Source organism: Stenella coeruleoalba (genome assembly GCF_951394435.1).
Source record: "Stenella coeruleoalba genome assembly, chromosome: 7".
Taxonomy (NCBI): domain Eukaryota; kingdom Metazoa; phylum Chordata; class Mammalia; order Artiodactyla; family Delphinidae; genus Stenella; species Stenella coeruleoalba.
Window position 1 is genome coordinate 104,669,297 of NC_137153.1, and position 26,185 is coordinate 104,695,481.

General features: G+C 39.4%; 1 long non-coding RNA gene across 2 annotated transcripts in view; it reads right to left on the bottom strand.

The window, feature by feature from the left end:
* LOC307189274 overlaps nt 1-26,185 on the bottom strand; it is a 205,999-nt gene that overhangs the window by 179,254 nt on the left and 560 nt on the right. For both annotated transcript variants that reach the window (XR_013829129.1, XR_013829130.1), the window contains exon 2: nt 21,098-21,236. This is a non-coding gene — a long non-coding RNA (uncharacterized lncRNA). The remainder of the gene's footprint in view (nt 1-21,097; nt 21,237-26,185) is intronic.

Here is a 26,185-nt window from a genome sequence, read left to right on the forward strand (position 1 = left end):
GGGTACTCAATAAATGAACCCATACAGGCATTCTCTGGGTTATTCTGACTGAGGGATACATGATGAATGGCACTCCATAACTCTCTTTCCAAATGCCCTCTTCTTTTGGTAAACCATACCCCACTTAGCGAAGATCAATTTGTTTTCGAATTGCTGCAGGACACAAACATGTCTAAGTGACTGGTTCAATAAATGAAGACGTGGCACTGTATTTTAGTCAACTGTCAAAATCAGGTGGTACAATACAACAAAACATCATTCTTTCCCAACCAAACATGTCTTTTTAAAAATGAAATTACAATTGCTTTGTATTTATTTATTTTGTTTCCTTACAAGAAAGCAAAGATGAGAGCTACCAAAAGACAAAAGGTGATTAGGTAGCTGGCATGGGACTGACCACAAGGTTGCAGAAAAACTTGGGAAAGGAAACGAAATTATATGTATTAAATGCCTAATACATGCCAGGCACTGTTCCAAGCTCTTAGCATATATTTAGTTTAATAATTATCTTTAAGAGACAAGAACACTGAGGAACAAATCGGTTAATGATTTGCCATGAGTCCTATGAGAGAGGTTTCAAAGGTGGAAGTGGAAACTCAGACATTTCCTCTCCAACATGTACATCTGTCTGAACAAATAAATGGAAATGGAGACCTGAGAGGTATCCCGATATCAAATCATCAAGGATGTTCTGTATAGACTGTTCACAGGGTGGGAAAGGGGGAAGGGAAAGAGACAGAGAGAGAATTACCAGTAATCGTTTAACCAAATAATATTGATCTCACTTAAATGTAGAATCTAAAAAGAAAAAAAGTCAAACTCGTAACAACAGAGAGTAGAATGGTAGCTACCAGAGCCTAGAGGGTGAGGGGAGAGAGGAACTATTGATCAGAGAGTACAAACTTTCAGTTATAAGATCAATAAATTCTGTAGATCTAATGCGCAACCTGGTGACTACAGTTGATAACCATGTATACTTGAAATTTGCTCAGACAGTAAATCACAAATGTTCTTCCCATCGCCCACCCCCAAAAATGTTGACTATGGGAAGTGAGGGCTATGTTAATTCGTTTGATTGTGGTAATCATTTCACCATGTACACATATATCAAAGCATCACATTGTATACCTTAAATAGACACAATTTTTATCTGTCAAAAATAAATATATACAAACTTTAGAAGTACTTCTTGAGTAGGAAGCACTGGCCTAAACAGGAGGACACGTATAATTGCAAAGCATATTTCCTGCCCACAAAGAACTTCCAGTACATAGTTGGGAAGACAAGAGATGAGTGCATAAAAAAGAGAATTAGCTACCCAGGGCAATGAGGCAGGAATGTTCCATCCCCTTCACAAAAGTTCAGAGTCAAGAGATTGTTTCAAGTAGGGCAGTCAAGAGTGACGGGAAGGAAGACCTGTCCTCACTCCTAATTAATTTGGTGATGAATGTGAGCCATGTCCTGTTTCCTCCTCTTCTCTCTGATCTCTCCTTTCAGGGTCTCCCCACCAACGCCACAGAGCTATCAGAGGGGGGCTCATGAAAATAGAGGTCTTACCGTGACTCTCCTTGCTTAGCAGTTCCCCGCAAGGATAAAGGCGCTTGCTCTACACAGCCATGAGGTTTTTACCAGTCTACTTACTAACTGAATCACTACAAATCCACCATAAGAGAAGAGGAAAAGAACATCCAGTTTTTCTGAAATCAGCCCTATAGCCAGACAGGATGCCCCATTTCAAGGAGTCATGCGCACACTGCCCTGAAAATTATCCACATTTTTTTCAGTTTACTTTCAAATATGAATTGCCACGCAGACATAGAATTTGCCTATAACCATATCCAGCTGTGTACCTTGAGTATTTTAAAACACAGAATATATGATATGGAAGAATCAAAGAAATAAGGCTCCCTAAAAAACACTATCATTTCAGACAAAGGCTCTTAGCAGGAGAAAGCCTTTTAGTGAAAGCACCAGGACTCAAAAATACAAGGCTGCTTTAAAGTGGGAAGCTGTTCTGGTGAAAAACCATAGAAAAGCCAATCCTATCTGTGAAGATTTTGCATCTGGGTGTGTAATATAGACATAGTGGTCCGATTTCCTCTGCGCAGAAGGAATGTAACATTGTGACGTTTCTGAAATTCTAAACCTGAACAGGGGTCCGGAGGAGTCATTAGAGTCTGAACACACGTGCCAAGGTACGCTTTATGAATGCTAAAGCTGAAAAGATCGCGTTTAAGGACGTCCACAGGTTTCCCTCCTGGCCACCCTGCATCCGGCCTTTCTTAAAGGGTCCCTCTTGGAAAATAAAGTCAGTGATTTTGTTTTTTTCTCTTTTCCGAATGGACCCACAAAGCAGGAACAGATGTGACACAAGTAACCTCTACTTTGTGCATACCTCAGAGAAAAACGACACGGACTAGAGCAGGGGATCTGGCTCCAGGCCAGAGAGAAGGACAATTGGAGTTTAGGCCTCTAATGACAGGGCTCACCTCAGCTCACTCCTTTGTACTCGTGCAGGGAGTGCAGGTGGGGAAAAGGGGCTGTGTCTATGCGTTACAAGCACAAAGGAAGGATGTTCAAAAGGCTGCCATGTTCCCGAGCTCTCTGTCCTCCCTTCTCCCCACGTCAGAATACCCACAGTACTTTAGCTGACCACCTCTAAGTGCATGGAAGATGTGATCAAACATAATGTCCGTGGCTTGGGGCCAGATTCTGACACCCTGCCACCTACTAACTACTAAAAAATTATTTATGCTCTCTATGCCTCCTTCTTTATTTAACGACACAAGGATAGTAACATCAGCTACTTCACCAAGTTAATTTTGAGAATTTGATAGAAAATACATAAACAGCACTTCCAACAATGCCAAACACATAGCAAGGTTTCCATCAATGTTATTTGTTTTAAGCGTTAAGAATCACTTTCCATCATGTTTTATATTTATTTGGGTCCATCTCTTATTTTTCCTCACCAGAAAGGAAGGCCCTTGAGTGCAGATTCACTTTAATATTGTACTGTCTGAACTCAGTTTCAGTGGTGTGCGGGTAAACGCTCAACAATGGGCTTTCTGAAAAGGAAGCTCGGATCTGTCGTGTTTGCCAATTTCTGTGGTGTAAATACTCCCACCATGGTTGTTTTCAAGCTATCAACAGGACATCAGCTGACTCACAAAATTCCTGAAAATTTAACAATAGTCTCTTGTGGGGCAATACAAGCCAGCTTCAGTACTCCTCTGAGTGCATGCATGAGAGACACATGAGAAAGAATAAACATGTCACAAACAAATCTAGAAATTAATGATTCCCATCAGGGATTCTCCGTGGTAAGAATGAGCATGCTACCACTTATTTTCCCTGCAGCTTTACTGAGGTAAAATTGACAAATAAAAATTATGTGCATTTAAGGTACACAACATGATGTTTTGATGCACCTATACATTATGAAATGATTATCACAACCTAATTAACATACCCATCACCTCACAGAGTTATCTTTTTTTGGTATGGGAACACTAAAGATGTACTTTCTTAGCAAATTTCAAGTATACAATACAGTATTATTTTTTATTTTTATTTATTTATTTTTTTTTTGCTGTACACGGGCCTCTCACTGTTTTGGCCTCTCCCATTGCGAAGCACAGGCTCCGGACGCGCAGGCTCAGGGGCCATGGCTCACGGGCCCAGCCACTCCGCGGCATGTGGGATCTTCCCGGACTGGGGCACGAACCCGTGTCCCCTGCATCGGCAGGCGGACTCTCAACCACTGCGCCACCAGGGAAGCCCAATACAGTATTATTAATTATAGTCACCATGCTGTACATTAGATCCCCAGAACTTATTCTTTTTTTTTTTTGGTCATGCCATGCAGCCATGCAGCTTATGGGATCTTAGTTCCCTGACCAGGGATTGAACCCAGGCCCCCTGCAGTGGGAGTGCAGAGTCTTACCCACTGGACCACCTGGGAAGTCCCAGGACTTCCTTTTTTATGGATGAATAATATATTCATCTCACATTTACTTTATCCCTTCACTTATCAGCAGACAATTCAGTTGTTTCTGTATCTTGATTATTGTGAATAATGCTGTAGGTATCTCTTTTCTACCATTAATTAGGTTTTAATAATCTTCTCTATCAACTTAAAAGAGGTCTCTGGCCAGAAGGAATCTTTACTGAAGACTTCTACAGAACATTGGTCCCTTGTGTTGCCCCTCCAAGAGGAGAATATTGATCGTAAACCTTGGGTACTGTCACACATTATATGTTTCTTGTGAGCATTCATAATGCACATGGGTATGTTAAAGACACTAAGTCATATTAAAGAAACCAATTTCTTTACTGTAACGTAAATGTAAAGAAACATTTCCCAAACACATTTGATCACTAAAAGTGGTCTGTCTCAGTAAATAGTAACATCATAAGGAATTAATATCTCTGAAGAACATACATTGGAAAACACTGACAGAGCTACTTTTTATAATCATATGGAAAGAAGTAAATGTCCTTAGTAATTTTTGGAGAATATGTTTTTTTAAACTTGGAACAAAATACATCTTGGATACTCATCAAAAGAAAAAATGTATTAATAAAAATAATAGCTATTCTGTGCCAACGGCTGTCAATGCCCAGTTCTGCAAAGTAGATAAAATTACCCCATTGTACAGACGACAAAATGAAGACTCAGGAAATTTTAATTAATTTACTGTCATGCTGTTGAGCAGAATTCAAATCCAGCTCTTTGTGGCTACAAAGCCAACATTTTTCTACAACACAGACATGTGATGTCATTATGAAATTATGATCATCTGTTTCCATTTAACCCTTCACTCTTCAAGGCAATTTCAGTTACGTTTTCATTTCCTTTTCTCCACAGTAATTATTTCAAAATTTCTACACTCTCTCTGCCACCCCACTTGCAGAAGATTATTTCAGTTCCGTTTAGCCATCTACCTAAAAGCATTGGAAATAGATGTCCTCCACTGTTCACAACTTGACCTGTACATCTAGCTTTGTATGTATCCATCTTCCCTTGTTCATCTCAAAAACAAAGAAAGAAAGAAAGGAAAGGAAAAGAAAGTTTCTATATCTGTGCTACACGATACATATGCTCAATCCTTTCTTTTTCTTTTTTTTTTTTTTTTTTCCGGTACGCGGGCCTCCCTCTGCTGAGGCCTCTCCCGTTGAGGAGCACAGGCTCCGGACGCGCAGGCTCAGCGGCCATGGCTCACGGGCCCAGCCGCTCCGCGGCATGTGGGATCTTCCCGGACCGGGGCACGAACCCGTGTCCCCTGCACCGGCAGGCGGACTCTCAGCCACTGCGCCACCAGGGAAGCCCCCAGTCCTTTCTTGACTTTTCAGATCCCTTCCTTTATGCACATCCCTGTTGCATTCTCTACCTCCTCCTCCCCACTGGCTTTTTCCAACATTTTACACATGTTCAATTCTCTCCCTATAAACAATCTAGAACAACTAGATTCTCCTCCCTCTTGCCTCCCCTTCTATCTTCCGGTTTTTTCTTCTCTCTCCTTAGCCAAGCTTCTTGAAAATCTTGTCTACACTAGCTGTTTACGTATCTCCATTTCCCAGCCACGTTTCAAACCTCTCCAATTAGGCTTCTCCCACCTCTTCACTCAAACGCTTTCAACAAGATCATCAGTGACCTCTCTGCTGCCGAATCTTTGGGCACCTTTCAATAGTTTATTAATTGACCATCCTTTTCTTCTTGAAACATGCTATTCTCTTTCCTACGTTGACAACTCACGTGACTTGGTTTCCTTCCACTTCTCTAGTGACTTTGTCTCAAACTGCCCTAGAGATTTCTCTTCCTCTAGCTGTCCTCTAAATGCTGGTTTTCCTCAGAGATGAATTCCAGGCTCATATTCCTTCTCAGTAGTCATGCCCTTCTTGAATGATCTCATCTACTCTTGTGGATCCAATTTCACTGTTATGCTGATTATTTCAGAGCCACATGCAGTCTAGAAGAACTCCTGGCTCCAAAGCACATCCAATTTCTTACATGAAATTTCAACTTGAATGACCTGCAGGTATGTCTAAATTGAAATTATTGATAATCTACCATCTCAATATGCTTTACCATACCTGTTCCCTTTCAAAAGGAACTTGCACTCAGGCTTCTAAGCCAAATGAATGAATGAATGAATGGATAGTAACGCTCAGTTTTTCTCTGTCTTATCTCAAATCTAATCCATCAACAAGTCCCTTTGATTCATCTACCTAATACTTCTAAAATTCATCCATTTCTTTCCAACACACCATAAGCATACTGTGACCCAATCCTCTTCTTCTTGGATATCAACAGCAGCCTTCCATCTGAACTTCTAACCTCTACTCTTGCCCCTCTGTAGTTCATTCTGTACTCTAAAGCTAGACATATATTCCTTTTTCTATCATTATTATTCAAATTGATTTCTTTGCTTGTTTTTTAATTTATTTTATTGACATACAGTTGATTTACAATGTGTCTTAATTTCTGCTCTACAGCAAAGTGATTCAGTTACATATGTATTCTTTTTCATTTTTCTTTCCATTATGGTTTATCACAGGATATTGAATATAGTTCTCTGTGCTATACAGTAGGACCTTGTTGTTTATCCACCCTGTATATAATAGTTTGCATCTGCTAGTCCCAAACTCCCACTCCATCCCTCCCCCACCCCCTCCCTCCTTAGCAACCATGAATCGGTTAGAGAATCATTTCTAAAATTAAAATCTGATTTTTTCAGGCTTCTTTTTAAAAAGATCCTCCAATGTTACCCTTCGCTCTTCATCCGTACTTAGCATCTCAAATTTACTCTAAGTATGTCAGCCTTTGGCTGAAGCCCTTTAATTCCCCAGTATTTTCTAACACCTTCAGTAAACGCACATGTGCACACATGCTCAACCCTGCTATCCTGACCAGTCCTTACTCAACCTCCATGTCTCAATGAATATTCGTCTCCTCAGAAAGGCCTCTCCTCCTGTAGTTCCTAAGGTCTCCTTTCCACTTATTCTCCCATATCCCTGAACTTTCACTGGCATAACATTCACAAGCATTTTTGTCAAATCACGTGCTCCTTCTTCAATATGCTTGAGTTATGTGTTTTTGAAAAAGTACATGAGACCTTGCAGGTGGTTAGAGGTCCGGCTCCACCAATGGTCAGCCAGGCAGTGGTCCCTGCGGCACAGAATGCAGCAAGAGGTGGTTTGTGGCATTCTGCCCGGGACACTCTAGGCCCCTGGGCCTCATGCTAGCAGCCATGTGACTGACAGGGTCTTGGTGCTCCGGCCGGGTGTCAGGCCTGTGCCTCTGAGGTGGGAGAGCTGAGTTCAGGACGTTGGTCCACCAGAGACCTCCCAGCTCCATGTAGTATCAAACGGCAAACGCTCTCCCAGAGATCTCCATCTCACCGCTAAGACCCAGCTCCACTCAATGACGAGCAACTTACAGTGCTGGACACGCTATGCCAAACAACTAGCAAGACAGGAACACAACCCCACCCATCAGCAGAGAGGCTGCCTAAATTCATAATAAGGTCAACAGGCACCCCAAAACACACCACTGGATGCAGTCCTGCACACCAGAAAGACAACATCCAGCCTCATCCACCAGAACACAGGCACCAGTAAGCCACCAGGAAGCCTACAAAAGGCACTGAACCAACCTTAGCCACTGGGGGCAGACACCAAAAACAACAGGAACTGCGAACCTGCAGCCTGCAAAAAGGAGACCCCAAACACAGTAAGATAAGCAAAATGAGAAGACAGAGAAACACACAGCAGATGAAGGAGCAAGATAAAAATGCACCAGACCTAACAAATGAAGAGGAAATAGGCAGTCTACCTGAAAAAGAATTCAGAGTAATGATAGTAAAGATGATCCAAAATCTTGGAAACACAATGGAGAAAATACAAGAAACGTTTAACAAGTAACTAGAAGAACTAAAGAGCAAACAAAAAATTATGAACAACACAATAAATGAAAGTAAAAATTCTCTAGAAGGAATCAATAGCAGAATAACTGAGGCAGAAGAACGGATAAGTGACCTGGAAGATAAAGTAGTGGAAATAACTACCGCAGAGCAGAATAAAGAAAAAAGAATAAAAAGACTTGAGGACCGTCTCAGAGACCTCTGGGACAACATTAAACGCACCAACATTCGAATTATAGGGGTCCCAGAAGAAGAAGAGAAAAAGAAAGAGACTGAGAAAATATTTGCAGAGATTATAGTTGAAAACTTCCCTAATACAGGAAAAGAAATAGTCATTCAAGTCTAGGAAGCACAGAGAGTCCATACAGGATAAATCCAGGGGGAAACACGCCAAGACACATATTAATCAAACTATCAAAAATTAAATACAAAGAAAAAGTATTAAAAGCACCAAGGGAAAAACAGCAAATGACATCCAAGGGAATCCCCATAAGGTTAACAGCTGATCTTTCAGCAGAAACTCTGCAAGCCAGAAGGGAGTGGCAGGACATATTTAAAGAGATGAAAGGGAAAAACCTACAACCAAGGTTACTCTACCCAGCAAGGATCTCCTTCAGATTAGACGGAGAAATTAAAACCTTTATATACAAGCAAAAGTTAAAAGAGAATTCAGCACCACCAAACCAGCTTCACAACAAATGCTAAAAGAACTTCTCTAGGCAGGAAACAAAAGAGATGGAAAGACCTACAATAACAAACCCAAAACAATTAAGAAAATGGTAATAGGAACATACATACTGATAATTACCTTGAATGTAAATAGATTAAATGCTCCAACCAAAAGACATAGACTGGCTGAATGGTACAAAAAGAAGACCCATACATATGCTGTCTACAAGAGACCCACTTCAGACCTAGGGACACATACAGACTGAAAGTAAGGGGATGGAAAAAGGTATTCCATGAAAGTGGAAATCAAAAGAAAGCTGCAGTAGCAATTCTCATATCAGACAAGATAGACTTTAAAACAAAGACTATTACAAGAGAAAAAGAAGGACACTACATAATAATGATCAAGGGATCAATCCAAGAATATGTAACAATTGTAAATATTTATGCACCCAACATAGGAGCACCTCAATACATAAGGCAAATGCTAACAGCCATAAAGGGGAAATTGACAGTAACACAATCATAGTACGGGACTTTAACACCCCACCTTCACCAACGGATAGATCATCCAAAATGAAAAAAATAAGGAAATGCAAGCTTTAAATGATATATTAAACAAGGTGGACTTAATTGATATTTATAGGACATTCCACCCAAAAACAACAGAATACACTTTCTTCTCAAGGGCTCATGGAACATTCTCCAGGATAGATCATATCTTGGGTCACAAATCAAGCCTCAGTAAATTTAAGAAAATTGAAATCATATCAAGTATCTTTTCTGACCACAACACTATGAGACTAGATATCAATTACAGGAAAAAATGTGTAAAAAGTAGAGACACATGGAGGCTAAACAGTACACTACTAAATAACCGAGAGATCACTGAAGAAATCAAAGAGGAAATCAAAAAATACCTAGAAACAAATGACTATGAAAACACGATGACCCAAAACATGGGATGCAGCAAAAGCATCTCTAGAAGGGAAGTTTACATCAATGAAATCCTACCTCAAAAAACAGGAAACATCTCAAATAAATAACCTAACCTTACACCTAGAGCAATGAGAGAAAGAAAAACAGAGAAACCCCAAAGTTAGCAGAAGGAAAGAAATCAAAAAGATCAGTTCAGAAATAAATGAAAAAGAAATGAAGGAAATGATAGCAAAGATCAATAAAACTAAAAGCTGGTTGTCTGAGAAGATTAAAAAAAAAATTGATAAACCATTAGCCAGACTCAACAAGAAAAAAAGGGAGAAGACTCAAATCAATAGAATTAGAAATGAAAAAGGAGAAGTAACAACTGACACTGCAGAAATACAAAGGATCATAAGAGATTATTACAAGCAACTATACGCCAATCAAATGGAAAACATGGAAGAAATCGACAAATTCTTAGAAAACCACAACCTTCCGAGACTTAACCAGGAAGAAACAGAAAATATAGAAAGACCAATGACAAGCACTGAAATTGAGACTGTGATTAAAAATCTTCCAACAAACAAACCCCAGGACCAGATGGCTTCACAGGCGAATTCTGTCAAACATTTAGAGAAGAGCCAGCACCTACCCTTCTCAAATTCTTTCAAAATATAGCAGAGGGCGGAACACTCCCAAACTCATTCTATAAGGCCACCATCACCCTGATACCAAAACCAGACAAAAATGTCACAAAGGAAGAAAACTATAGGCCGATATCACTGATGAACACAGATGCAAAAATCCTCAACAAAATACTAGCAAACAGAATCCAACAGCACATTAAAAGGATCATACACCATGATCAAGTGGGGTTTATCCCAGGAATGCAAGGATTCTTCAGTATATCCAGATCAATCAATGTGATAAACCATATTAATAAACTGAAAGAGAAAAACCATATGATCATCTCAATAGGTACAGAAAAAGCTTTTGACAAAATTCAACACTCATTTATGATAAAACCCTCCAGAAAGCAGGCATAGAGGGAACTTACCTCAACATAATAAAGGCCACATCAAACCCACAGCCAACACCATTTCTCAATGGTGAAAACCTGAAACCATTTCCTGTAAGATCAGGAAAAAGACAAGGTTGTCCACTCTCACCACTACTATTCAACATAGTTTTGGAAGTTTTAGCCACAACAATCAGAGAAGAAAAAGAAATAAAAGGAATCCAAATCAGAAAAGAAGAAGTAAAGCTGTCACTGTTTGCAGATGACATGATACTATACATAGAGAATCCTAAACATGCTGTCAGAGAACTACTAGAGCTAATAAAGGAATTTGGTAAAGTTGCAGGATACAAAATTAATGCACAGAAATCTCTTGCATTCCTATACACTAATGATGAAAAATCTGAAAGAGAAATTAAGGAAACACTCCCATTTACCATTGCAACAAAAAGAAGAAAATACCTAGGAATAAACCTACCTAAGGAGACAAAAGACCTGTATACAGAAAACTATAAGACACTGATGAAAGAAATTAAAGATGATACAAACCAATGGAGAGATACACCATGTTCCTGGATTGGAAGAATCAACATTGTGAAAATGACTATACTACCCAAAGCAATCTACAGATTCAATGCAATCCCTATCAAACTACCAATGGCATTTTTCAAAGAACTAGAACAAAAAATTTCACAATTTGTATGGAAACACAAAAGACCCCGAATAGCCAAAGCAATCTTGAGAACGAAAACTGGAGCTGGAGGAATCAGGCGCCCAGATTTCAGATTATACTACAAAGGTACAGGAATCAAGGCATATGGTACTGGCACAAAAACAGAAATATAGATCAATCGAACAGGATAGAAAGGCCCAGAGATAAACCCATGCACATATGGTCACCTTATTTTTGATAAAGGAGGTAAGAACATACAGTGGAGAAAAGACAGCCTCTTCAATAAGTAGTGCTGGGAAAATTGGAGAGCTTCTCATAAAAGAATGAAATTAGAACACTCCCTAATACCTCACACAAAAATAAAGTCAAAATGGATTAAAGACCTAAATGTAATGCCAGATACTGTAAAACTCTTAGAGGAAAATATAGGCAGAACACTCTAGGACATAAATCACAGCAAGATCCTTTTTGACCCACCTCCTAGAGAAATGGAAATAAAAACAAAATGAACAAATGGGACCTAATGAAACTTAAAAGCTTTTGCACAGCAAAGGAAACCATAAACAAGACAAAAAGACAACCCTCAGAATGGGAGAAATTATTTGCAAATGAAGTAACTGACAAAGGATTCATCCCCAAAATTTACAAGCAGCTCATGCAGCTCAATATCAAAAATAAACAACCCAATCCAAAAATGGGCAGAAGACCTAAATAGACATTTCTCCAAAGAAGATATATAGATTGCCAACAAACACATGAAAGGATGCTCAACATCACTAATCATTAGAGAAATGCAAATCAAAGTTACAATGAGGTATCACCTCACACCAGTCAGAATGGCTATCATCAAAAAATCTACAAATAATAAATGCAGAATGGGGTGTGGAGAAAAGGGAACCCTCTTGCAGTGTTAGTGGGAATGTAAATTGATACAGCCACTATGGAGAACATTATGGAGGTTCCTTAAAAACTACAAATAGAACTACCATATGACCCAGCAATCCCACTACTGGGCATATACCTTGAGAAAACCTTAATTCAAAAAGAGTCATGTACCACAATGTTCATTGCAGCGCTATTTACAATAGCCAGGACATGGAAGCAACCTAAGGGTCCACTGACAGATGAATGGATAAAGATGATGTGGCACATATACAATGGAATATTACTCAGCCATATAAGAAACGAAATTGAGTTATTTATAGTGCGGTGGATGGATCTAGAGACTGTCATACAGAGTGAGGTAAGTCAGAAAGAGAAAAACAAATACCGTATGCTAACACATATATATGGAATCTATAAAAAAAAATTAAAAAAAAATGGTTCTGAAGGACCCAAAGGCAGGACAGGAATAAAGATGCAGACATAGAGAATGGACTTGAGGACATGGGGAGTGGGAAGTGTTAGCTGAGACGAATTGAGAGAGTGGCATGGACATATATAGACTACCAAATGTAAAATAGATAGCTAGTGGGAAGCAGGCACACGGCACAGGGAGATCTGCTAGTTGCTTTTTGACCACCTAGAGGGGTGGGATAGGGAGGGTGGGAGGGAGACGAAAGAGGGAGGAAATATGGGGATATATGTATATGTATAGCTGATTCACTTTGTTATAAAGCAGAAACTCACTATTGTAAAGCAGTTATACTCCAATAAAGATGTTAAAAAAAAAGTACATGAGACCTGAAAATCCCTATATAGAGTAGTTCTAAGAAATAGTAGCAAAGGAAATGGTTCCAGGATTTCTACTGCATCCTGCAATTCTGGAAAGAATACATTTATATTATCTTTGTCAATAGTCATAATATTCAAATAACCTGTATTTATGTAATTTGCATCATACAAATTAATATCACATGAACATAAAGCAGAAGACTTTCAGTTAAAACGCTAATTTAGCATATGTGTTTTTTCTATGTTTCCTTCTGAATCACCAAGAAAATGATAGTAATGAAATTAATCAGAAACAAGATGACCTGGAAAAAAGGCATTAACAAGTTCTTGGAAGATGAAAAGTAAGTGAAGAAGTAGTAACTGACATAACAAACTGGAAAATCCTGAAACCCAAGTGCCTTTCAAAAGAGTTATTAATTAAAAAAAAAAAAGCTGATTTGCATCACAGAACCCTGGAAAAGCTCACAAATGGAAGGTGTTAGGTAGCTTGGAAGGTATAGGGCGAAAAGCCCAGACTAATGAAGAATCTATACAAGGAGTTAGAGCCCACGATGCTCTTGCATGTCCTGTGCAGCCAGGCAACTGTTCCTTCATGATTCTAGGAGGAGGCATTTTGTCATGTGAGGATGCAGAATGAGGGATGATTTAAAGGGAGAAGGCCAGTAAGGGAGAGGGTAGACGTGATATGACACTTTGAAAATAAGAGAATTTAGTGAATATTCTTGATGGTGACCGCACCCTCCCTACCCTCTTTGGCCAACTAAAAGGCAGACAGGAGATTGAAGGGAGTTCTTCTCTGGGGGTACTGACTGTTCCATAGGAATAAACAGAAGATAATGACTTTTAAGGATCCCACGGAAACAACTGGGTCATTGTTAGGTCATCATACAAAGAGGGCAACCCAATAAGTCAACAAACCCCACCCATTTTTATTCTTTCTCCCTAAATATAAATGGATAGTCAAGTATTGTCAGACATTAGTAGGCAGACTCTAAAGAAAGGTAAAACTCAAAATGTGAAACTATAATCAGAGGCTTAATATTTGTAAAAGAAATTATTATATTCAGAAAACAAGGATATGATGCTATAGAAAAATGCTCTGAGCAAAAAATGTTATTAGAAATTAAAATCACAATTGCCCCTCAAAAATATTTTCAAATTGAATTGAAAAATGATGTAGAGAAAACACCCCACAAAGTAGAGATAATAGATAAATATATGGAAAATAGGAGAGGAAAATGTTATAATATTAGAAAATCATCTCTAAAATCCAAGAAATAAGTAGCAGAGGTTCCAGAAAGAAGGACCAGAGGTAGTGGAGGGGAGGAAATAAGTGTGTGTATCTACGTATGTGAAATACTTATACAAATACAAATCAAGGCACAACATGGTGAAGATCAGGAACACTGAGGACGTTGGGAAGACCATTAGAATTTTCAGGTTCAAGTTCATAAACAAAGTACTGGGGATCAAAATGTCCTCACAGTTCTCAAAATGGAGCAAGGTGTTTAAAATGGTAAAGAATTTCTAACATCTGATTTTCTAGACTCATTCAAATGTAAAAGTAAAATAAGGACAGGTTGAAATGTGCAAGGGCTCAAAAATTAACTTTACACAGGAAGCTCGTGTGCCCCATTAAAATCAGGCACCAAAATGGAAACAAGATGAGGCTGGGATTCAGAAAATAGTAGCTTTTATACTGAAGATGAGACAAAAGGCGTCCCTAGGATGATGTTAAAGGGAACAATTAATGTAAGAGCTGTTTGAAAAGCCTGGAGAGCAATTAGTATTAGGATGGTGGGCTCCAGGAGGGAGATCTCTAAGGAGAAAAAATAGATACATTATATACGTACATACATACATATACAGACACACACCAACACATACAGATGACTGATATATAGATACATAGAGTTTTAACAAAAATAATAAAAATTTTACTGTTCTGGTGGATATTTGGAGGCTTAAAAAAGTTCCTGAACAAATGGATTATTAAGATAATTTTTAACCCAAGGGGAGGAAAATTTATACAAAGAAAGGAAATAATTATGCTGTATTTCATGGCTCAGTTTTGAAAATATTTACACAGTCTAATAATATAAACACTGAAATGTTTATTTAATTAAAAGTGTGACAGAGCTATCTTGAAAAGTTAAGGGAAGGAAAACATGTGTGCTTATGTGTTGGTACAAAGGATGGGCCATGGAGCACATTGTAAAACGGTAGCCAGATCATCATAGTTAAGTCAATGGATAATGTCTAAAATTGAGACTAAAAATATATATTGCATAATTTAGAAAAATGGAAGCAAACACCCAAAGAAATATTTTGAAAGTGTTGAAATTGTGAATATCAGGGAACTAAGACTCGGTGATGAAAAGGGGCAAAGGATTGCTACTTTTTGCTAAAAGTTGGATAATACTCTTTGACTTTTAAAATTTATTTCCATACAAATAACAAAGCAGTGAGATGGATGGGGAGGAACACACTGGTCGATATAAATCAAAGGTCATGTTCTTGTCTTTGAATTGGATGCTGAGTTCAAAACTGTTGATTATATTTTCATGCGTTATAGCATACGTAAAGCTTACATATATTATTCTGTATGTATCAAATACCTAAAAGGTATTTTAATGCATAATCATTTATTAAAGAAAACATACTAAAAGAAAAACTTGATAAATTTGTGCAGCCACTTTGGAAAACTGTATGGAACTTCCTCAAAAAACTAAAAATAGAACTACCATATGATCCAGCAATTCCACTCCTGGGTATATATCCAGAAAAAACAAGAAAACTAATTTGAAAAGATACATGCATCCCAATGTTCACAGCAGCATGATTTACACATGGAAGCAACCCAGGTGTCCATAAACAGAAGAATGGATAAAGCATATATATAATGGAATATTACTCAGCCATAAAAAATAATGAAACTCTGCTATTTGCAGCAATGTGGATGTACCTAGAGAATATTATGCTTAGTGAAATAAGTCAAAGACAAATACTGTATGATATCACTTAAATGTGGAATCTAAAAAATAATACAAATGAATGTATATAATAAAATAGAAACAGACTCATAGATATAGAAAACAATCTAGTGGTTACCAAAGGGGAGCAGGAAGAGGGGAGGGGCAAGTTAGGGGTAAATTAAGAGATACAAACTACTCTGTATAAAATAGGTAAGCAACAAGGATATATTATACAGCACAAGGAATTATAGCCATTATCTTATAATAACTTTTGAAGGAGTATAATCTGTAAAAATGCTGAATCACCATGCTGTACATCTGAAACTAATGTAAAATTATTGTAAATCAACAAAAAACCTTGAAACTAAAAAACCTCATCTGTATTAAATGTTGAAGTTTTTAGAAATGGGAACGTAGATTTCCCTAAGTCTCTAAAGACTATTGGCTGCAGAGTTTCCAATATGTTTATTTTTCTTTGACTAAAAACTAAGTAAATGAAACAGTGAAGTGTCAGGTGTTTTTGTTACACAAGTCTCTGGTAAACCATGGGTAAATCAATCTTTGGTATGTTTGAACAAAAGGTGCATTGTCAGACATGAGACGACAGAGACCACGGGCTGCGAGAGGGGAGGCTGGATGCTGCATTTCACTGATGTCTGCTCTACTGCTACAGACTCTTGCTCAGGGCACCTTGGGGTTACCAGGCGCCCAGGTGTCTTGCCTCTTACCCCAGAATTTGCTGATAAAAACAGTGGGAAACTTATATCAACACAGATCTAAACATTAATTGTCTACTCTTTCTAATGCATCTGCAAATGGGCAGATCCTATGCTTACTTACTGTTCCCTTCCCTTTTTGTCTGCAAGCTCCATGCAGCTTGGGACCTTGTGTCTTGTGCATTCCTGGATATGCCTGCCACTTGCCTGGCACATTGTGAGAACTAAATACATAGTAATTGAATGAATGATTGAACTATTGTTTTGGTTTTTTTTTTGCTATTGATTAGCCTGAGGTTTGGCCTATGAAAAATTGTATAGATTATAGCCAAACCTTACCCTTGTTTACTTATCTGCTTCACTCTAAAATGACATGATGGCGAGAATATAAAGTTTAGTGACAAAAGACTCCGTGGTTAATTCCTGGATATGTCCTTTACTAACTGTGTCATTTTGAGCAACACTGCACAGTTTTCTGAGCCTAAGTTCTCTGATCCATTCATCCATTCTGTGATGATAATAAGATTTCTGTCATTATAGGGAGGGAATGAGTTAATAACTGTGTATTTTATAGGCTGTAAAGTAATATGTAAGTGTCTGTTGTATCTATGACCGAAATCTTTCTGATATATATTTTCTGTATCTATGACCGAAATCTTTCTGATATATATTTTCTATGTATTGTATCCATTTTATTCCCCTCTCTACATGTTATTTTTCCAAATTGAATCACAAGTGAGAAATTTAAGCACAATGCTAGTCTTCATGAGTTTATATTAAGAATTGTTAAGGTAGGAATTGCCACAAATATTTATATCTACCTCCTTGAGTCACAAGGCCTCAAATATGTGAACCAACTATATTTTTCCTGCCATTTTTCTGACAAGCAGACACAGAGTTGATCAGTTCTATTATAAAGTCACTAAGATATAGGGAAACACTGAATCATTTTTTATTTTCTTTTTTCAATTGCCTATGTTTTGGACAGGGCATGCACTATGAAGTTACAGATAAAGTTCACTTTAACTGTTGAACAAATAAACTATTAGCATTAAATTACAATGATTTCATTATTAGATTTCTATGTGTGTAGATAACCCTTCTTTTAGGATCAGTTAACCCCTCTGCAATGTAACAAAGATCAGACCTCTATATTAATTATTGAGAAGAGAATCTGATGCAGTAGGACAAGCCAAGGTTTTGTAGCAACATGCTCTGAATTCAAATTCTCACTCAGCCATCTTATCTCCTTGAGGCTGTTTCCTTCTATGGAAAAAAAAAAAAAAAAAAAGCAGAGATACTTGAAAGGATGAAAGAAATTATACAGGAAGTGCTTGATTGGCAATCAATTAATGTTAGCAATCACTGTTTTAGAGTCTGATTTTAGACTTCTCAACCCCTCGTACTCAGATATCATTCTCCAACTATGCCTGTATTTATATACTAAATTGGATTTGAGGAAAGCAGTTGATACCAGCTGGTTTCCAATAAAAAGAAATGTGGCTTGCCTGTGCGGGTGTAGAGGAAGTAACATCCCCAGAAGGCAAGAGTGGCTGGGCTGCATCTGTGTAGCTGTGTCACACATGATCAGAGAACCACAGATGCCAGAACTGTGCTAAGTGCTTTACATGTGGAGCAAGAACTAAAACAAAGGCAGAGACAGCAAACCAAGAGTGTCTGCTTGCCATCCCCAAACCACAAGTACGTTCAAAGGAGGACGAAGCCTGTCAGATAGAAAGAGCTTTGTTCTTCTGCAAACTTAATGGCTTTAGATAGGTATGTTTGGTATTAAAACCTGAGAAAAGCGGCCAATGCCCTGCTTTTAGGCCTTGCAGGATGAAGGGGATGAGTGGGAACAAAAGAAAGAGAGAAACGGAGAAGCCGAGAGCCTCATGACAGAGGTCTGTGCACAGCCTTCCAGGGAAGCCCCCCAAATGCTCGAGTAAAGTCTCCCAAACTTACGCACGCAAATGTGAGTGACTGTGTTGCTACAGTTAATGCAAACTGAAGGAGAAAACGATGCTTCAGTCAATGCAGTGAGGAGAGGTAAGTAGAGCCTCATATCAAGGGAAACTAAAATATCTTCCAGGGATTCGTATAAACCTTGAGCAGGACTTGGACTTCCACAGGCCAGTTTGGGAGTTGGAAGCAATTTGGTCAATTTCAAGTATTACATGCGTGTATGTTTGTTGGGGGACTCTTAGCTAACCCAGAGATTATGCATGGATCATAGTATTACTACCTCTGTTTCACAAACAAGGTTGGAAGATGCTTAAATGACTTGCCCAAGGTCACCCAGCTAAGTATTTGGGGCAGGGGGAGCTGATATTTGAACCTATGCCCACCTGTTCCCTGCACAGAGGTCTCAGTTACCATGTCATGCTGTCTCTCTAAGACGATTCTCTGGATCATCTAGCGGGGCTTAGCTGGGTGGCTACATCATGAATCACGTCAGAGCTCTTTTGAATAAAACAAACAAGCAGGCCCCAACTGTGCATATTCTGATTCATGAAGTCTACGTGACATCAGGGGAATCTGTAGTTTTTTAAATTTCACCAGACGTTTCTAATAGGAATTCAGATTTGGGAACCTAAGATAGCATAGTCTCTTAATACAAATATGGGAAGCTCAGGGCCTCAAGTGGGAAGGGTCTTATACAAAGACAAACACTGAGAACTCGGCTTTTTTCTAGAGTCGGAGATAGAACCTATTATCTCTAGTCTCAACGTTCAGTGGGAAATACACATGAGCACAAACTAAGAGTCCATACAATACAGAGCTTACAGGGATCAAGTGACCAAAAAAATGGTTTAATGACCACTTAATGATTGAATGGCTTCATCAAGTGACCCTTTCTTTGTAAAGAAACTCACTAGAAAGTCTAAGAACACTTCTGTAATTTTCTAGGTACTAATTCTATAAGGTAAGAAGTAGTATATTTTGTCAAAAAAGAACCTGAGGCTAAGAGAAGGAAGAGACTACAACAGCAAACCAGGGTTCCAATTCAGTTCTATCACACTGAAGAGAAAGATTACACACTTGATAAACAACACTCTCCTTTTCAAAGTGCGTATGTATTAAATGAGCTTCTCTTTAGGGTGTAAACACAGGGTCATTTTGTGCGTAATAAAAAGAATTCCTTTGGCGCTCATTCCCAGCCACTGTTGTGCAATCCCCAGTCCCTCCTAGAGTCTCGTCCAGGTACTTCTGAGGGTGATCCAAGGAGAATATACTACGTTCTCCTTACCAGCCTTCTCTGCCCTCAGTTTGAAACTAGCCTAGCAAACTGAAAAGTGAGAATGAAAGGCAGCTCAAATGAGAGAGGATGCAACTAAAATGAAAAGCAGACCCCTGGATAAGTAAGGAGCTAAAGGTCAGAGAGAAGAGAACACTGATAGGGAAATATATGGTGAAATTCAGTCAGGATGAGTTTTACAGTTAAATGTCCTTTACATACTGGAGCACAGTGGACTATACCACAGCTCTACCAATGTCTGTGTAGCTGTAACTTGCCAACTGTTGCCTAAGTCTAGACCATGAGATTCCTTACAGCTATAATAAAATAAAAATAACAAACAGAATGTCTCTCCCTTCTCCCCTCTTTCCCTCTTCTCTTCCATTTTCTTCACAGAGGCAAAAGCACGCCCTGCGGCTGAGGAAGTAGAGTTGGGATGGGACGGAGTCATGGCAGCATCAGGACACCTGGCTGCCCAGAAGCGCTCATGTGTGTGTGCAGTGGGGGAGTACATGAAGGCAGCCTATGCCTAGTGGCCAGGGGAGGGGTGAAGATGAAACCAGGATGCTGGGCTGATTGCTTACGTTAAACAAATAAGTCAAATGACTGAGCAAATGAGTGAATATTTTGAGAATAATGACAGCCAGTTTTCTCAAAGTTGGAAAATGATTTGGAAACATAAAAAGGGAGAAATCTAGATAGAATTCTGAGGTATTAGAATTGGAAGCTGTTCTAGTTAGTTGTTGCTATATGACAGACCTTCCTGAAATTTAGTTGCATAAAACAATCACTTTTTCTGTTTGCATATCCTGTGGGTCAGAAATCCAGGCAAGCATAAGAGGGCACAGAATGACCCTGCTCCCTGGTGTCTGGGGCCTCAGCTGGGGGTGACCTGACCTGGGGGCTGGAATCATCCGGAATCCCCAGGGTAGCTGAACTTCTTGCATGCTAGCGCAGGGCTTCCATGGAAGGATTCTGGTGAACAAGGCAGAAGCTGCATAGCGTTTTCTGACCTGGCCTCAGAAATCACGTAGCATCATTTCTGCCATAATCATCTTATTACACATGAGTCACAGGTTAACCCAGTTCAAGTGAAGGGGACATCAACTTACCCTCTGGTGGAAGGAGTGACAACACATTTGTGGATGTTCAAGAACAGCCAGAGAGACTGCCATGAACTTGTACATGTATATATACATGTTTAAACATATATGTATACATGTGTATACATACATGTGCATGTATATACATACACGCATACGGATACATACATACATATATATTTTCCTACCTCTGTCCCTTGAGAGTTCCTAGAGCAATGACAGAAAAATAGTGATGAGCACACGGAATACCCAGATGATCCTGGCTTCTAAAGATCTTCCTCCACAAGAAGGAATGATGGGTCCTTAGAGAAACAGTTGTTTCCAGAGCTAAAAAAGGGAAAGAGATGAGCATGGGTTATCTTGTTTTGCCATAAAGTAAGGAAAAGCTCAAAGAATATGAAGCATGTCAAAAAGACACTGGAGTCGGAAGGTGCTCCCAACGACCAAAGATGGCAGAGTTTTAAGCACCAAAATAAACAGTGACAGTAACATATAACAACCCATTGAATTAATTGGAATTCATGAGTCCACACTGGATACAAATAAAAATATAAATAAACAGGGTGTGGGGATATTCCTTCCTTGAATGAGATGCCAACTAATAAACATGGAAGGAATGCTGGAAATAGAAAAATCATGACTTGGCGATCATCACTGGTCAGCGTTGATTTAGGCAGAAGTCATCAATGGATGCTCAGGCAGTGGGTGGGGTTCTGGGAAAAAACAAGATGCCAGGATAATTTCTGAATATCTACCCACCAAGGACTCATCAACTACAAAGGAAAAATGGTGACTTCACCGTAGGGAAATCTGGCAGTTAGCACTATGACCAGGTGACTGAGGTTGTCATGACCATTGGTGGACGAGTCAACATCATGTGTCTCTTGATGTGAGTCACTGAGAAGAACACAGCGTAATTTCTAACAAGCAAGCGTGGCCTGTGTTAGCTCATGAGGAAATAGCAGGGAGACTCTGGTTGACGTTTGCTCTACAAAATGAACAGATCGTGCTCTTAAAAACTGTTAGAGAAAGGACAGAGAAAGGCCAAGCAACTGTTCCAGACTGCAGGAGAGTGGTGAGATCTATCAACTAAAACAACATATTCCTGCAGAGGTTCCTTGGCCAGAAGAACAAATAGGACACTGTTGAGACAGTGGTGAAATTTGCATGGGGTATGTAGATTGGATGGTAGTCCTGCATCAAGGTGGATTTTCTGACTTGGAGGGCTGTTTGGTGGTGAGGCAAGAGCGTCTTTGCTTGGGAGAAATACACACTGGAGAATTAAGGAGTCATGGGTGTGTGTGGGGGGGGTTAAATCAGCTATTCCTCTCAAATGGTTCAGAAAAAGACTAATGATCATGGGTGTGGGGAGAGAAGAGAGGACAGAGTAAAGGCAGAGAATCCACGGGTTGAATGATGTTCCCTCTTTCCAAATTCACATGTCCTATCCCCCAGAACCTCAGAACATAACCTTATTTCAAGACAGGGTCTTGAAAGAGGTAATTAAATTAAAGGGAGGTCATTAAGGTGGGCCTTAGTTCACTATGAGTGATCTCTTTATAAGAAGAGAAAATCTGGACGCAGACACATAGAAGGAAGAAAGGTAAAGAGACATAATGAGACCACCATGTACAAGCCAAGGGGAGAGAACTGGAACAGATCCTTTTTTTCACAAGCCCTCAGAAGGAATCTACCCTGCCTACACCTTGATTTCAGATTTTAGACTTGATTTTTGTCTCTCCAGAATTGAGACAGTAAGCTTCTGTTGTTTAAGCCATCCAGTCTGTGGTACTTTGTTACAGCATCCCTAGCAAAACAACACCATGGGAAAAGGATACTGATTTCTTCATATTGTTCTTGTAACTTTTCTGTAAGTTTGAAATTACTGCACAGTAAATTATTATTAAAATAGTGATAAGCTATAATTTTACATGTAATCATCTAGCAACATTTTCACAGGTGCTATCTCCTTTGATCTTCACTACACCCCCAGAGAGGTAGTGATTATTAATTATTAATTGATTCATTTCACAGTCCAGTAGTCTCTGAGTAGGTTGCAAAAGGGTCTTTGTAATGGAGAAAAATGAAGCTCAAAGAGGAAATACCGTATGCTAACACATATATATGGAATTTAAGAAAAAAAAAATGTCATGAAGAACCTAGGGGTAAGACGGGAATAAAGACACAGACCTACTAGAGAATGGGCTTGAGGATATGGGGAGGGGGAAGGGTAAGCTGTGACAAAGCGAGAGAGAGGCATGGACATATATACACTACCAAACGTAAGGCAGATAGCTGGTGGGAAGCAGCCGCATAGCACAGGGAGATCAGCTGGGTGCTTTGTGACCGCCTGGAGGGGTGGGATAGGGAGGGTGGGAGGGAGGGAGACGCAAGAGGGAAGAGATATGGGGACATATGTATATGTATAACTGATTCACTTTGTTATACAGCAGAAACTAACACACCATGGTAAAGCAATTATACTCCAATAAAGATGTAAAAAAAAATAATAATTAAAAAAATAAAAAATAATAAAAAAGAGGTATCCTCTGAGCCTCTAGTGTTGACAGCGGGAGAAGCCACTTGTTCATACATATAACCCTCTGATAAAGTTATCAGAAGGAGAAAAGCAAGAAGAGATGTTCCTTTAGAGTATAGATTTAAAGATTGCCCTAAACCCTGTTTCCTTAAAGAAAAGACTTGGAGGAAGGATAGAAGAGAAGAGGACAGAGAAGAGAAGCAGAGAGAAGTGGGATGTAGAAAAAGGGCAGAGAGAGAGGAGTAGGAATGATCACTGACTGCTTCTGCTCGTCACTTGGAAGTTGATGAGCAGGCAGATGGGAGGCAAAGGAAGCGTCCTCTCCTCCCAAGTAGAGATGGTCCCTTCCTTGTCTCTCCTTCAGTTTGTTCATAAGATCTCCACAGTGTCCCCTACAAAGTGGTCTTGTCATAAAATGCTATTTTTTCTTCACTACTAAAACCTGAGGCGTTGCAGCCTCTTCTGCTCCTTAGTTATAGAATCTTGGGTAAAGACGGCACCATGATCCTGTAAAAACACAGTCATTTGAAGTCATTCCTGTGCTCAGAACTCACTGGTGACTCTCAGTCTCATTCAGAATGAAATGCAAAGTCAGTCCCCAGACCAACATGGCCCTACATGATCTGTCCACCCGTTACCTCCCATATTGTATTACCTCGCTCCAGCCTCCAGAGACTCCTTAAGGTCCCTTATACTCACCAAGGTGGCTCCAGCATTGGGGCTGTGTACAGTAGCCCCCCACCAGCAGCCCCCCTCAGCCACAGTTTCACTTTCCTTGGTTTCAGTTACCCATGGTCAACCATGGTCTGAAAACATTAAATCGAAAATTCCAGAAATAAAAAATACATTAAGTTTTAAATCGTGCACCATTCTGAGGGGCATGATGAAATCTCGTGAGGTTCTACCAGGGACGTGGCTCCTCCCTTTGTTCAACATATCCTGCCCCTTAGTTAGTAGCCCTCTTGGTTATCAGATCGACTATCGTGGTATCACAGTGCTTCTGTTTAAGTAACCTTTATTTTACTTAATGATGACCTAAAGTGCAAGAGGAGTGATGCTGAAAATTCAGATATGCCAAAGAGAAGCCATAAAGTGCTTCTATTAGGTGAAAAGATGAAAGTTCTTGACTTAATAAGGAAAGAAAAGCATCGTATGCTGAGGTTGCTAAGATCTACCATTATAGCAAACCTTCCACCTGTGAAATTGTGAGGAAGAAAAAAGAAATCACCTGAAGCAGATGATTCTCCTGACATATCATCAGAAGGTCAGCAGCAGCCCTACATCCTTCACCTAACTTCACCTCATCACACAGGCTTTTTATCATCTTACATCATCACCAGAAGTGTGAGTACAGTATTTTCAAAAAAGACATTTACATAACTTTTATCAGAGTGTATTGTTACAATTGTTCTATTTTATAATTGTTGTTGTTAATCTTTTATTGTGCCTAATTTATAAATTAAACTTTATCATAGGTATGTATGTATAGGAGAAAACAGAGTATATTTAGGGTTTGCTACTAGCCAAGGTTTCAGGCCTCCACTGGGGGTCTTGAACCATATCTCCTGCAGTTAGGGGGGTGGCTACTATACTTGCTATTCCTCCAGCCTCCTGTGCTTCCTTCAGATATCCAGGAGGCTGGTCCCCTTACTTCCTCTCACCTTTTTTTTTTTTTTTTTAACATTTAAAAAATTAAATTTATTTATTTTTGGCTGAGTTGTGTCTTCATTGCCGCAGCGAGCAGGGGCTGCTCTACCTTGCGGTGCATGGGCTTCTCACTGTGGTGGCTTCTCTTGTTGCAGACCACCAGCTCTGGGAGCATGGTCTTCAGTAGTTGTGGCTCGTGGGCTCTAGAGCGCAGGCTCAGTAGTTGTGGCACACAGGCTTAGTTGCTCCGCGGCATGTGGGATCTTCCCGGGTCAGGGCTCGAACCCATGTCCCCTGCATTGGCAGGCGGATTCTTAACCACTGTGCCACCAGGGAAGTCCCACTTCCTCTCATCTTTACTAAAATGTTACCTTCACAGCAAACCCTTTTTAAAATTTAAAGGCTACCCAAAATGTCCCATTCCCCTTTCCCTACTTGGTTAATGTCCTTAGAGCCGGCTGCTGTGTAACATTCTGTGGTTTTTACTATTTGCCTTTCTTTTATACATTGCTTGTCTTTCTCACTGGAATATCTGTTTCACAAGGACAGAGGTTTTTGTTTTATTTGCTGCTGTATCCTTAGCACATAGAGTGGTATTTGGCTCAACAAATATTTATTGAGTGAATAACTGGGGTTACTTGACCATCCTGTGTCTCAGTTACATGATCAAAACCAGTATAATAAATGTATGCTGGTGAGGGTGTGGAGAAACTGATCACTCAGATGTTGCCGGTGAAAATCTGAAATGACACAGCCACTCTGAAAAAAGTTTGGCCGTTTCTTATTAAACTAAACATGCAATAACCATATGACCCAGCAATTGTAGCTTTGGGCATTTATCCCTGAGAATGAAAACTTATGTTCACATTAAAAAAAAAACAACTGTACACGGATATTCGTAACAGCTGTGGTACATCTCCATACCATGGAATATGACTCAGCAATTTAAAAAAGTAACTGTTGATACAACTCAGATGAATCTCAAAATAAAAAACAAACAAGCAACAACAACAAAAAACGAATCCCAAAAGTCTATATACCGTATGATTCCATTTATATAATATTCTCAAATGGTAAACTTAAGGAAATG